The sequence below is a fragment of the Carassius gibelio genome, chromosome B10, assembly GCF_023724105.1.
Source record: "Carassius gibelio isolate Cgi1373 ecotype wild population from Czech Republic chromosome B10, carGib1.2-hapl.c, whole genome shotgun sequence".
Classification (NCBI taxonomy): domain Eukaryota; kingdom Metazoa; phylum Chordata; class Actinopteri; order Cypriniformes; family Cyprinidae; genus Carassius; species Carassius gibelio.
This window is the reverse complement of record NC_068405.1, coordinates 26,523,694-26,537,045: the sequence shown is the minus strand read 5'-3', so window position 1 is coordinate 26,537,045 and position 13,352 is coordinate 26,523,694.

Sequence of the window (13,352 nt, the reverse complement as noted above, 5' to 3'; positions counted from 1 at the left end):
TGCGTAATGTATTAAGACAGTGTAGACTATTAATAAAACAAACTATTTACAGACAAACAGATGAAACTAGAATATGAAAAAAAAAAAACAACTATAGAAACTCATTTTAAATAAAAAACTTTTTACGGCGATTTAAAAACTATGATATATGCATATATGGATTGCAATTAAATGCCAAAACTTTCCACGCTTTTTTTTTTTTTTTTTTTTACATATCTTCTTTTGAGAGGTGATCACACTCCTGTGCATCTTAAAAGTCCAGAAGAAACATACCGTGCTTTAATAAGCAGTATAACATGGAATCTACCAATCTACAATCTAAATAAATGAGTAAAATAAAAATAAAGCTGCTAGTGGGGTAAACAAAATGACTACATCTTACTTACTTATTTAGGCAATGAAAATATTCATGAATCCTTACACGAGTCAGAAACTGCTAAATATTTCATGCTCAACAAATACATACTTCACTGTAAACATTTCTATAAAGACATAGGATTATTAATATAATATTATGCTTTCTAGATCATATTTGGTGAATGATTTTGTTTGCCTCATGGGCAGGTCTGTTTATTTATTTATTTACTAGACATATTTAGCATTTTTGCTCATCTATTTGCTGCTTTACTTCTAATGTGGGTGAAATTTAATATTTATATACAATACAATAAAAAATAATAATATGTAAAATATTCAAATATTAAATATTATATTTAAAATGATATTGAATTATTTGTGTCAGAATTTAAGATTATTAATAACACCCTTACTAGATATTTATGGTATACTTTCAAGAATTTATGGATAATTTTTGTTCACCTCTTTGGCTTTTTAAATGCATCATAAAGATATCCAGTAGTGTTTATTATATATATTGAATATAATTCAGTATATAATATATACAATTATAATATTTAAACTATTTTATTTTATATATATATTTTTTTACATATTTTTATATATTATTTTATACATAATATGTATTACAGATTATATATTTTAGTGTAATAAATATTTAATATAAATATTACTTTAGTTTAATGTACAAAATAAACACTTGTATTTAATATATCTAAATATTTGTAAAACCAAGGTCAAAACTAGGTCTTGAAACAAGAAAATATCTAATATTATTTATGAAGACTCATTCTGTTGTAAAATTTCACATCTATGAGCCATATTAATCCCGTCATAGACTTCCACCGCTGGAGCGTCTGTTCCAGTGACTGCGAAAGATCTCTAAATGATGGAAAGTGGAGAGAGATGTATATAAAAGATTCCACTTGGATCCTTTAAACTCCAGTTTTAATGAGTAGAAGTATTTTACAAGTCCGCACAACTTGAAATGAAGGCTTAACTTTCAGTAGACTAGCTGTGGAGTCAGTGTTTTACGCCTGTGTTCATTAGCGCAGTACGTTTGTGAGGAACTGAATTAATTGCGGTGGGTCGAGTGAAGAGATCAGGGAGTTTTATACCAGCTGTGCAGGACCAAACACCATTTCTGCTCCTCATTTCACATCTTTTAACTCTGTTTTGCTTGCAGCAGCACTGTGTGGTTCATCTCAGTATCTTTGCAGGTTGTGTGTTGAAGTTAACGTGGATCTGATAATCGACTGATGATCCCGAAGGACTTCCGACCCTGGAGAGCCATTAACACCCTCTTTTTCTGATCCATCAAACGGTTTAATAAGATCTGAAGTGTCTCTGTGCACCTCTCGAGTGATTGTGACCTTTCTGACAGCGTTTGACGGCAGACGCTCAAATAATTGATTCTGTGACACACACGGATCAAAAGCCTTTTAGGACGACGTGTGTCACAATACTCTTGGGCAAAGTGAATAGCTAAAATATAAGATTTTGTATTTAATCTGAAAATGCATATCATAATTCAATACTGCATCATATTCAAAATAATACATTTAATATAACGTAAAATAGTACATTTTATATTAATGTGATATTGATTTATCAAGATTTAGGATTATTAATATTATCCTTACTAGATATTTATGATAGTTTCAAGAGTTGCTGAATAATTTCACTGGTTGGTTTATTTATTTAAAGATATATATATATATATATATATATATATATATATATATATATATATATATATATATATATATATATATATATATATATATATATATATATATCATGTTTCAATAATATTAAATGTTAATACATTATACATAATTTTTAGATATTAAATATACAACATATAATATTCAATATTATACCTAAAAAGATAATATTTAAAATGATATTGAATAATTTCTGCTGTTATACTTTTGGTAGTTTCAATATCTTTTGTAAATCATTTTTCTATAACTCGTTTCCCATTTTTGTTTTGGTAGATTTTTATATGATTATAAATATTGAATAATTATCAGAATATATTAAATACAATATAAAATAAAAATAATAATAATAATAATACAAAAATAATTTACCTCATTGGCAACAGCCATTAATTTCAGAAAAATGCATATTTTAAATATTTAATGTGATATTGAATATAAATTTTATTTAATATTGAATCATTTAAAATTAAGATATATCAACATACTAAATATAAAATAATTTTTATATTTAATATGATGTTTAATCATTTTTATCAAGATTTGTATAATTCTTGAGATGTGTTTAGTAGTTTCAACAACTTAAACATTTTTGTTTCACTCTTTATTGTCATCTTTTTAAATATTATTTGATTCTATTATATTTTATATTATTCTACATTGCTGACGTGTTAGTAGTGAATGAAATAACACACTGGAGTTAAAGGAATTATGTAAAATGCGATCAAAAGACACTTAATATTTTTGTTTGGAGAATGAATCTTGAAGAATAACATAATTCCTCTGAGATCGCAAGCAAACAACTGGATTTTAATAACTGCTGATAATAAGAATGATGTTTGACTAGAACAAACAAATACTAGAGATGGCAGGCATTTATTACAGAGAGATTGTATTTCTTTAGCACACACTTTCACTGGTAACAATCGCACACATTGGGTCAAAGGTCACTGAGCATCTGTACTTATGAACGGGATCTAAAGATTGATCCGTGAGAGGATGATCATTTGTTCAGATGAGAGCAGCTCTTGAACATCTTCCTCTGTGAGTTAAGTGCAGGCTAAAGGCCGACTCTCATCCACCTACAGAAACTCATCACACATCCAAGGTTAGAAAGTGATGCTTTCACAGCCTCATCAACGCTCTGAACCTTTTGTTCTTTCCAGTTTTCTCTGCTTCATCCTTAAATTGCACCTTAAAACACATTAACTTCACTGCAAAGTCTGTGGGAGATCGTCTAACATCTGATTAGCTGAGCGTGCTGCAACTGCAATATGAATGCAAGGAAGTAGAATAACTTGCACATTAAAGAAAATATCCTCATTTTTAATTAGAAAAAAAGTTTAGTTTATCAAGACGAACAATGGCTGCTGGTTTGACAAAGTCTTGATTGAAAGTTTAAAGGTGTTGAATTTTGAAGGTTATAAGATGGATGGACATATGGAAGGGTGTAAGGCTAGATAGATAGATAGATAGATAGATAGATAGATAGATAGATAGATAGATAGATAGAGAGATGAATTCATGGGCAAGCAGAATGATAGACAGATGGACGGATGGATGAATGGAAGGAAGGAGGGACAGAATGAATGATGCAAGGATAGAATGATGGATGAATAGAAAGATGAATGGATAAACGGATGGAATGATGGAAAGATGGATGGATGGAAAGATAGAATGATGAACAGATGGATGTATGGAGGGATCGACAGATGGAAAGATAGAATGGTGAACAGATGGATGTATGGAGGGATCGACAGATGGAAGAATAGAATGATGGATGGAAGGAAAGAATGTATGATGGATAGAATGATGGATGGATGGAATGATGGAAAGATGAATGGATGGAAGGATAGAATGATGGAGAGATGGATGGATGGAGGGACAGACAGACAGACAGACAGATGGAAGAATAGACTGATGGGTGTAAGGACAAAATTAATGGATGGATGGGCTGGTGAAATGATGGGATGACGATGTTGGATAGAATGATGGATGGAAGGAATGATGGGACGACGATGGTTGGATAGAATGATGGATGGATGGAATGATGGGACGACGATGGTTGGATAGAATGATGGGATGTTGATGGATGGAATGATGGATAGAATGATGGATGGAATGATGGGATGACAATGGATGAATAGAATGATGGACGGCTGGAATGATGGGATGATGATGGATGGATAGAATGATGATGGATGGATGGATGGAATGATGTGATGACGATGGATGGATAGAATGTTGGGTGGACGGAATGATGGGATGATGTTGGATGAATAGAATGATGGATGGATGGAATGATGGGATAACGATGGATGGATAGAATGATGATGGATGGAATGATTGATGGATGGATAGAATGATGATGGATGGAATGATTGATGGATGGATTGATGGGATGAGGATGGATGGATAGAACGATGGATGGATGGAATGATGGATGACAATGGTTGGATAGAATGTTGATGGATGGAATAATGGGATGATGATGGATGGGTAGAATGATGGATGGATGGAATGATGGGATGATGATGGATGGAATGATGGGATGACAATGGATGGAATAATGGGATGATGATGGATGGAATGATGGGATGACAATGGATGAAAAGAATGATGGACGGCGGGAATGATGGGATGACGATGGATGGATAGTATGATGATGGATGGATGGATGGATGGAATGATGGGATGACGATGGATGGATAGAATGTTGGGTGGATGGAATGATGGGATGATAATGGATGAATAGAATGATGGATGGATGGAATGATGGGATGACGATGGATGGATAGAATGATGATGGATGGAATGATTGATGGATGGATGGATGGAATGATGGGATGAGGATGGATGGATAGAACGATGGATGGATGGAATGATGGATGACGATGGTTGGATAGAATGTTGATGGATGGAATGATGGGATGATGGATGGATGGAATAATGGGATGATGATGGATGAATAGAATGATGGATGGATGGAATGATGGGATGATGATGGATGGATGGAATGATGGATGATGGTGGATAAATAGAAAGATGGATGGAATGATGGGATGACGATGGATGGATAGAATGATGGATGGATGGAATGAAAGATGACGATGGATGGAAAGATAATGACGGATAGATGGACAGATGGAATGATGGACCGATAGAATGATGGATGGATGGATGGATGGAAAGATAATGACAGATAGATGGACAGATGGAATGATGGACAGATAGAATGATGGATGGATGGCTAGATTGTATAACTGAAATTTACACAGTTTGTTGGTTTTAGTTCCCATTGACTTCCATTGTACTTTTTTGCCCAAATGGGAACCAGAACGGTTCTGCAGAGTTGTCTGTTTAGGTGCAGCTCACACACACTCGAGCAAGCCGTCGATATTTGCAGAATGTGATGTTAAACTGTTGTCTTTGGGTACATTTACCTTTAACACTGACATTTACAGTCTGTGTGGGGTCGCTGGCGAAGCATCTGTGTGGGGATATGAGGAAGTGATGCTGTGGGAAACGTCCCGGCGCTCGGCTCTACGTGTTAAACTCACAGCGTTAATTACACTCCCAGATGATGATGCCAAGCACTTCGGTCTCTAATGAGGCTCCTGGGAACTTAGATGTACAGAAATCGAGTCGTGCAACAACTAAAAAGAGACGAGAAAGGAGGAAACAATGACACTAGATACTGAGTGTGTGTAACCTGGGTTAAAGGAGTTATTAAAAGACACAGCACTGAAAGACTTGCATATAAACATGGAGCAAAATTAACATGAACTTTCTTAGTGATATTAATTATTGGCGTTTCCACAAATCATGACATTTGTTGAGGAGATTTAATTCACTAAGTGATCCGATGCATCATTGTAGGAAACCTACATTGTAACACCACTCAGCAGTGTAATTTCAGTATAACGGAAATACTATTTTCTAGTTTTTATTAATATTTAAAATTTGTTTCAATTTTTACATTTTCATTCAAATTTCATTAATGTTTTGGTGATTTTGTTGTGTGCTTTTATAATTTTTATTTATCTTTTTTATTTTTATTATCAGTTTCCTGTGTGCTTTTATCATATTTATTAGCTTTTTTAAATGGCTATGAAGTATTAATTATTATTATATGTTATTGTAGCACATCAAATACAACAAAATGCAAACAAAAACTTTTGCCTTGGCAACAAACTGAAATAACAATTTTTTTATATATATAAATCAGTTAATTTTTATTTAAAGTTTTTTTCATGTTCATTTTTAATTCAGTTTTATTTTAATATTTTTATTTCAATTTGTCACTCACATTTACTTCAGATATTGTTAAAATCTGGTTTTAATACAAACATGTTATATTTCTTAAAAATATCATTAATACAATCAGTAGAGCAGCTGGTAATAAAATAAAAAAATTGGGTGTTATTTTAAGCCTCTGTTATTTTAATTCTTGTTTGGAATCTCATTTACACCTTTAAAAAAAAAAAAATACCGCCGTCTTTTTTAAATCAAAATTGCAGGTGTTTACAAAATGTGTCTTAATATAACCAGCTGCTCTAACTCTGAAAATACATTTCCACCTTGCCTGTCAAAAAAATCTGCATTTAAAACTGACAGACAAAGCTGAACTAACAGATGAATGCAGACACCTAAAAAAAAAGCAACAACTACAAAAACAAACAATAAGACAAAGTATGCATATGAAAAAAGATGTCAGCTTTTTATAGATACAAATGATTTTGATCTATAGGATATTAATTATGCAGCTACTTTTCACACTGATTGATTTGTTTTGACCTTTAATCATATCTTCATATCACAAGTCAATGCGTATTATAAAAAGAGTTTGTAATAACCCGGGAACTGCGACACAACAAATCAAGAGTCTGTTGAGAGTAAGCTGGCGAAGACAATCCACGAGTAAAGCATCGAGCCGAGTTAAACATCCTTTGATGTCATCTGTGTGCTATAAAATTAATCATTCTTAAAGTAAAACCTCTTTTTTCTGGAGTCAGTCCAAAGGCGGAGCACAAATCTCAAATATAAAGTAATTATTTTCTCTTTTGAAAAGCTCATTATCAATTTAAGTCGTTTGCTCTCAGATCACCAATTAAACATAATTACATTCGCAGACACTTCTAGGAGAGGAAGTCTGTGACACACTGTGTCTTGTGAGCATTTTATGTTACAGACTTTAAATTTAACCAGTGCGGAAATCTTCATAAAGAACTGAAAGGAATAGTTCACCCAGAAATCAATTCGCTAAAAATGTCCTCACCTTCAGACCATCTAAGATTAGGATGAGTTCGTTTCTTCATCAGGTTTGGAGAAATGTAGCATTGCATCAGTGTCTCATCAGTGGATGCTCTGCAGTGAATGGGTGCCGTCAGAGTCAGAGTCCAAACAGCCGATAAAAACATCACAATAATCCACAAGTAATCCACAGCACTCCAGTGATTCAGTTAACATCTTGAAAAGCTGAACTGTGTAGATCACTTTTTTACTGGATGAAGCGTTATTATGGATTATGGTTTCATATTTTAGCCAAAAGCAATGGTTTAAAGTTAAAATGTCTTGATAGCTTGATGTAACTTTTTTCTTCTCTAGACATTAACTGATAAACTGGAGTGGTGTGGATTACTTGTGGATTATTGTGATGTTTTTATCAGCTGTTTGGACTCTTATCCTGACGGCACCCATTCACTGCACAGGTTTGTTGAGAAAGTCTACATTTTATCCGAATCTGATTAAGAAACAAACTCATCTACATCTTGGATGGCTTAAAGGGGCAGTAAATGTTCAGCAAACATTCATTTTTGTGTGAACTGTTCCTTTAAGAGGGTAAAACCTCCAACATTCAAAAGCAATTCACTCCACTATTACGAAAACCATCAAATTTGTCAATTGCCACTCTGACTTTGCACACTCGTAACCTTTTCCCTCTTTTATTTTGAGTGTAATTCTCAGATATATAGAGATCATGAATTATGCATGTCTTCATATGGCTCCATTAAGCTTTCTATATTCAACTCTTTGAAGCTGCACAGTGTAATGTGGCTTTAAAAGTATTTATCACATGCAAATCACAGATACAATTTACCTGGTAGTTATTATTTTTCACGGCAAGATAAGACGCGAGGAACACATTTAAATGGAATGGATTTACAAAGGTCAACACATTTGCTAAACCTCAATAACAGTTTTTTGGATTTATAACCCAACACAAGTGACAGCCTTATCAGGATTCTGCCATTATTCAGGAATTCACAATATTCACATATTGTGAGAGTCTGAATACAGACATTAAGAGCTAAAACAAACCTTTTTCATTATTTTGCTCAAGTGTGTTGGTTTTTCACATTCTGTTGAATGTGTTTATGGCTCTTTCAAACATTCAGTGAATATAAGTCATCCACAGATTCTTCACTTGAAATTTAGCGGATGTTTTTTCATCCAAAGCTTGTGTGGAAGCACTAATCAATCCTAAGAAATTGTACTCTTGAAGCTTGTGGTTTGGTAGCGTGGTTATGTCGGAGTGGAACGTTATAGCTGATAACTTAATGTCCGAGGAACAACAGCTCATTCAGCTTTGGAGTAATTAATGATGATTACATGCTCATGTAGCTTGTGTTGTTATGCCTCATGCCATTAATCATGATTGTGCTTCCAAAGAAACAAGCTAAGCACACAGGACACACTCAGGTCCAAACGTCACCGAGACTAAAGCAAGATGACAACATGATGAACGTACCTGCAGCACTTAAAGGGATAGTTCATCCAAAAAACCATGGTAGTAACCTTGCTGTCTATGGAGGATCAGAAAGCTCTCGGATTTCATCAAAAATATATTAATTTCTTATGTCTTATGGGTTTGAAACGACATGAGGATGAGTAATAAATGACTGAGTTCTAATGTTTGGGAGAACTATTCCTTTATTTCTATATGTGTGAATATGGTATGTCCCATTACTTTTTTTTGATTCATATTGATTCTTTTCTTGACATGAAAAGTTGATTAAAATTAAACACCCAGAAATAAAATAATTAAGTTAAGGAAGATGAGTAAATAGTTGAATAGAGTTACATTTTGGGTAAACATGAACTAAATTCCATCATGAAGAATTCATTAATTGCTTTGTTTTACATTTTTAGTAAATTTTTAAAATACCTTTTATTATTTTATTAAAATAGCCAGATTAAAATTATTACTTAGTGAATCACTGATTACTGTCTCATTCATTAAATGTTAACAAAAAAATTTAATGATATGCTGACAAAATCAGTCTAGAGTCTAATTTTTGGGGATAAAAATGAATAAAACAAAACAAATCCGCACTTCGCTTTTAATTGTACTGAATATTTCAACCACAGATGGCGATAGAGAGGCAAGAGTTATGTAGTTAAGCTATCAAAGAACAAAATGAATGAATAAAAAAAATAAAAATAAAAACATTATCATCAAATTAAACCAGATCGTTATTAGTAAAGAAAACGTTTTATCAAATTTCTCCACTATAATTTACTCACCAATGCTTGACTAAATTTACTAAACTTCTGGTGAAAAAAATCTAATCTAATGAATCAGTGGGTCTTTTCATTCAGATCAGTTAAGAACATTAATCCTGCAGTATTTTGAAAAGCAGCCAAGTTACTGTCATGCTACTGAAAAATGTAGTTAAATTACAGCTCTTATAGACAACATGGTTCAATTAGTAATCAACATTTTGTCAGTTTTATGTTCAGAAACATTTATACAGTCGGACTAAATCGAGACGAGATGATGCAGGACTGAACATGATTCGCCTGAACTTTTTAACTCATGAAATCTTTCTATATTCAAACACAAATCACGTCTAATTGAAAAGAGAAGGTGTCAAAAGCAAATACTCTTCTCTCAAACTCAGATGTGGGGAAAATCAAAGAGCTGATATCTCATTTAACAACACACACTTAAAGTGCATGATGGACTAAAGCACTGACGAACAGACGAGGAGATTCATATCGATCTGCGCCGCGGCCGACTAAGTGTCATTAAATCAGCCATGCAAATGAGCGATCCTGCCTGACCGCTGTCATCCCAATCCTTCCCAACGCATCAAAACACCAACCTCCTCGAACCCCTGAACGATTGCATTCACTCAAACAACTCTGAGGCATGATTAGAAATCACATTACTTGTTTTGTTTAGTCTTTGCCATCAAATGAAGCCAATGAATGTTCGTTGAATTAGATGCCACAAATCACATTATATAACAAAAAGTTACATCTGGTTAGATAATATATTTCTCTTTTCAGTTAGTGTGAGATTATCTTGCCAAGTCCTGCACTATTAAACACTGTTTACAGTATTACAAGATTTATGGAGTGATTAAAAGAAAAATCCAAAATACATTCTGAAAAAACCTTTAATATGCCGACAAAATCAAACAAGAATTTTGAACCTGGGCTTTATCCAAAGTTCAGATTTATGCTTTGGAAATGTATGCAAATTGCAAGGAATATGATAAGCAATAAATACATTTTAATAATCTTAGGTTTATACAAGAAATTAAGGTTGCAGGCAACAGTTTATAGTTTATTAGACAGAAATGTGTTGTTTGTGTTTCATTGCGGTGGTCCATTGTGGCATTTTTGTTTAAACAAATGCTGAAAGTTTGCTTGAAAATCTGTTCAATAAAATAATTAAAGTAAATTAGGGGACTAGCATCAAATTTTTGGATACGAACAAAATTTTATTTTTAATCAAATCATTTTTTTTTTTAAATCAGCATATTAGACTGATTTTTGAAGGGTCATGTGACACTCCAATACTTGAGTAATGATGTTGAAAATACAGCTTTGATCACAGAAATAAATTACAGTTTAATAGAAATCCACATAGAAAACCGCTATTTTAAATGATAATAATATTCCACAATTTTGCAGGTTTTACTGTATTTTTGATCAAATGATGGCAGCCTTGCCAAGCAGAAGATACTTCTTTCAAAATATTAAAAAAAATCTTATTCCAAACTTTCAACCTTCCTGGAAGCGAATGCATATAGTTGGCAATACAATTAAAAAAATAATACATTGCATTTTACATTTCAAAATGTCACAGTGAAACCAAACAGAGTTTGACTCCACATCTGTGTGTGTGTCACATTTCTTACCTTATCCTCACATCTCTCTGAAGGAGGAGCTCACAGTATCCATCACCTCCATATCATCGCCTCAGACGCTCATGATGACATTATAGTCGGCAGGCAGCAGGACTCCTCCTTTATTGGCAACAGAAGAAATATAGAGTCTCGGGCCGAGCGCAGAGCTGCATGAATCTCAGGGCCGTGTCGGCAGTGCCATTATTCAGATGATTGTAGATGGGCTGCCGTATCAGCATGGCATGCGGGTTTGTGTCTCCTGGATGGAGCCTCGTGCACGCGGCAGATTTCATCTCCAGGGTTTATGACTTACTGTGTGCTGCTGTGGGATCTTTTGAGGTTATAAACTGGAGGTTTGGTAACTGTTGTTCTGTGGCTGAGAAATGTGGGAAATGCAAACCCATACAAGTGCTTGTTAAAAACATCAAGGCCTGGTATCAGTTCCCTTATACTGCCGAGGAACTGGGGTTTGATGCATCATCCTGTACTGCACACAAATCCTCACAGGGGGATCTGTGCACATCCACATATTCAAGAAGAAAATCTTGGGTTTAGTTTACAAAGTTAGGAATGTGTTATTTGAGAGATATCATCACAGCACTGGTACGTATGGATGCTTGAGTCTGCTATGGGACAGACTTGAGAGATATAAACGTAATAATCGGAGAAAAAAACATCAGAATTGTAAGATTTAAAAGTTACAATATCTTTTTATTTTTCATGCCGTGATGAGTAAAAAAAGCATTACGAATGAATTGCAAGGGGAAATAAAAGTCAGACTCCTGAGCTTATATAATCACATTTCTCACACATCTAACACATTTTTTGTGTGTATCCTCTTTTTCAGGACTTTTAGTGGTCCTTTTACACCATGGCCAAACACCAGCTCTGATGGGCTGAACTGGAGAGACTCCTGCACTCTATCACGAATTGAAAATAAAAGCAAAGGAACACTTTCGTCCCACTCAATAAAGTACATCCTAAGCATTGCTTTTAATGTTTGATGGAACCTTTCCAATGACTCCTGACTCTCTGGGTGATAAGCACTGGATATGCCATGTGTAATATTAAGTGATTTAAAACCTTGAGCACACAATTTAGACGAGAGAATGATTCTCTGTAAACCAAAAGTGGTAAAGAACTTTGTTAAAGCTTTGCAGCAAATGATTGTGCACCAGTGATAGTATCTTCTATCATCCAAATACTGCATCTGGTCATTATGTACAGATACAGCACAACAAAACAGATGATTTAAATCACTAAAACTAAGAAAAAGTTAGGATTGATGCAACTCTGTGCATGATAATTAATAAACACAATGCTCTGATTCACTTTGCTGCTCAAAATCGTCCCAAAGTTCCAATTTGTGCAGATTTGCTTTGCCTATATGGATTAATCCTTTGTTTTCTGCATAATTTATGGATATGGATATTACTTTAATGTGAAACTCAATAAATAAAGCCAGATGCTACAGCCAGAGATGAATACTGTGTCTTCTGCAAGAGAGACGAGCACCTGATGCATGGAGAATATTTGACTCGTCATTCTGCGAGATGTTCTGTCAGAATTGATTTGATATGAATCTGGCGCAAACAAAAGGGTGTCGTGGAGAATCACACGAATCGTGAATAACAAAAGGAAACAAATAAACAGACCGCCAGCCAGAACCAATGTTCAGAATATATCAAAGGAAAAAGCCCTCGTCTTAATGAAGTCGAGGCTGAGAAACATGCGTGGTGCCAACAGAATCTTAATGGCATTGTTATCGATCGCGTCTTAAGTCCAGATCCAGAAAGCGTCTGATCTGAAAACAATGAGGTTATCTGAAATCAAAGCCTTCTCCCCTGCTGGAGCACATCAGACGGAGCATTTAACACCTCCCAAAAGCCTCCAGAGAGACCATCGCATCCAAGCCAGGAGAAAAACACTCTTCTTCTCGCTACAAACAAGCAGATCATGCAATCAGGGCCCTTGGAGCTTTGCAGCGATTACGTTTCCTGCTGGTGCAAAACAGCTTGACAGATGAAGAACTCTACAAACACAAGTTCACTATGTTGGTTTACAAGAGAATATGGATTTTTTTGTGTGGAAGCAGCACTGGAGCATTCAGATTAAACATTAATTATTTTAC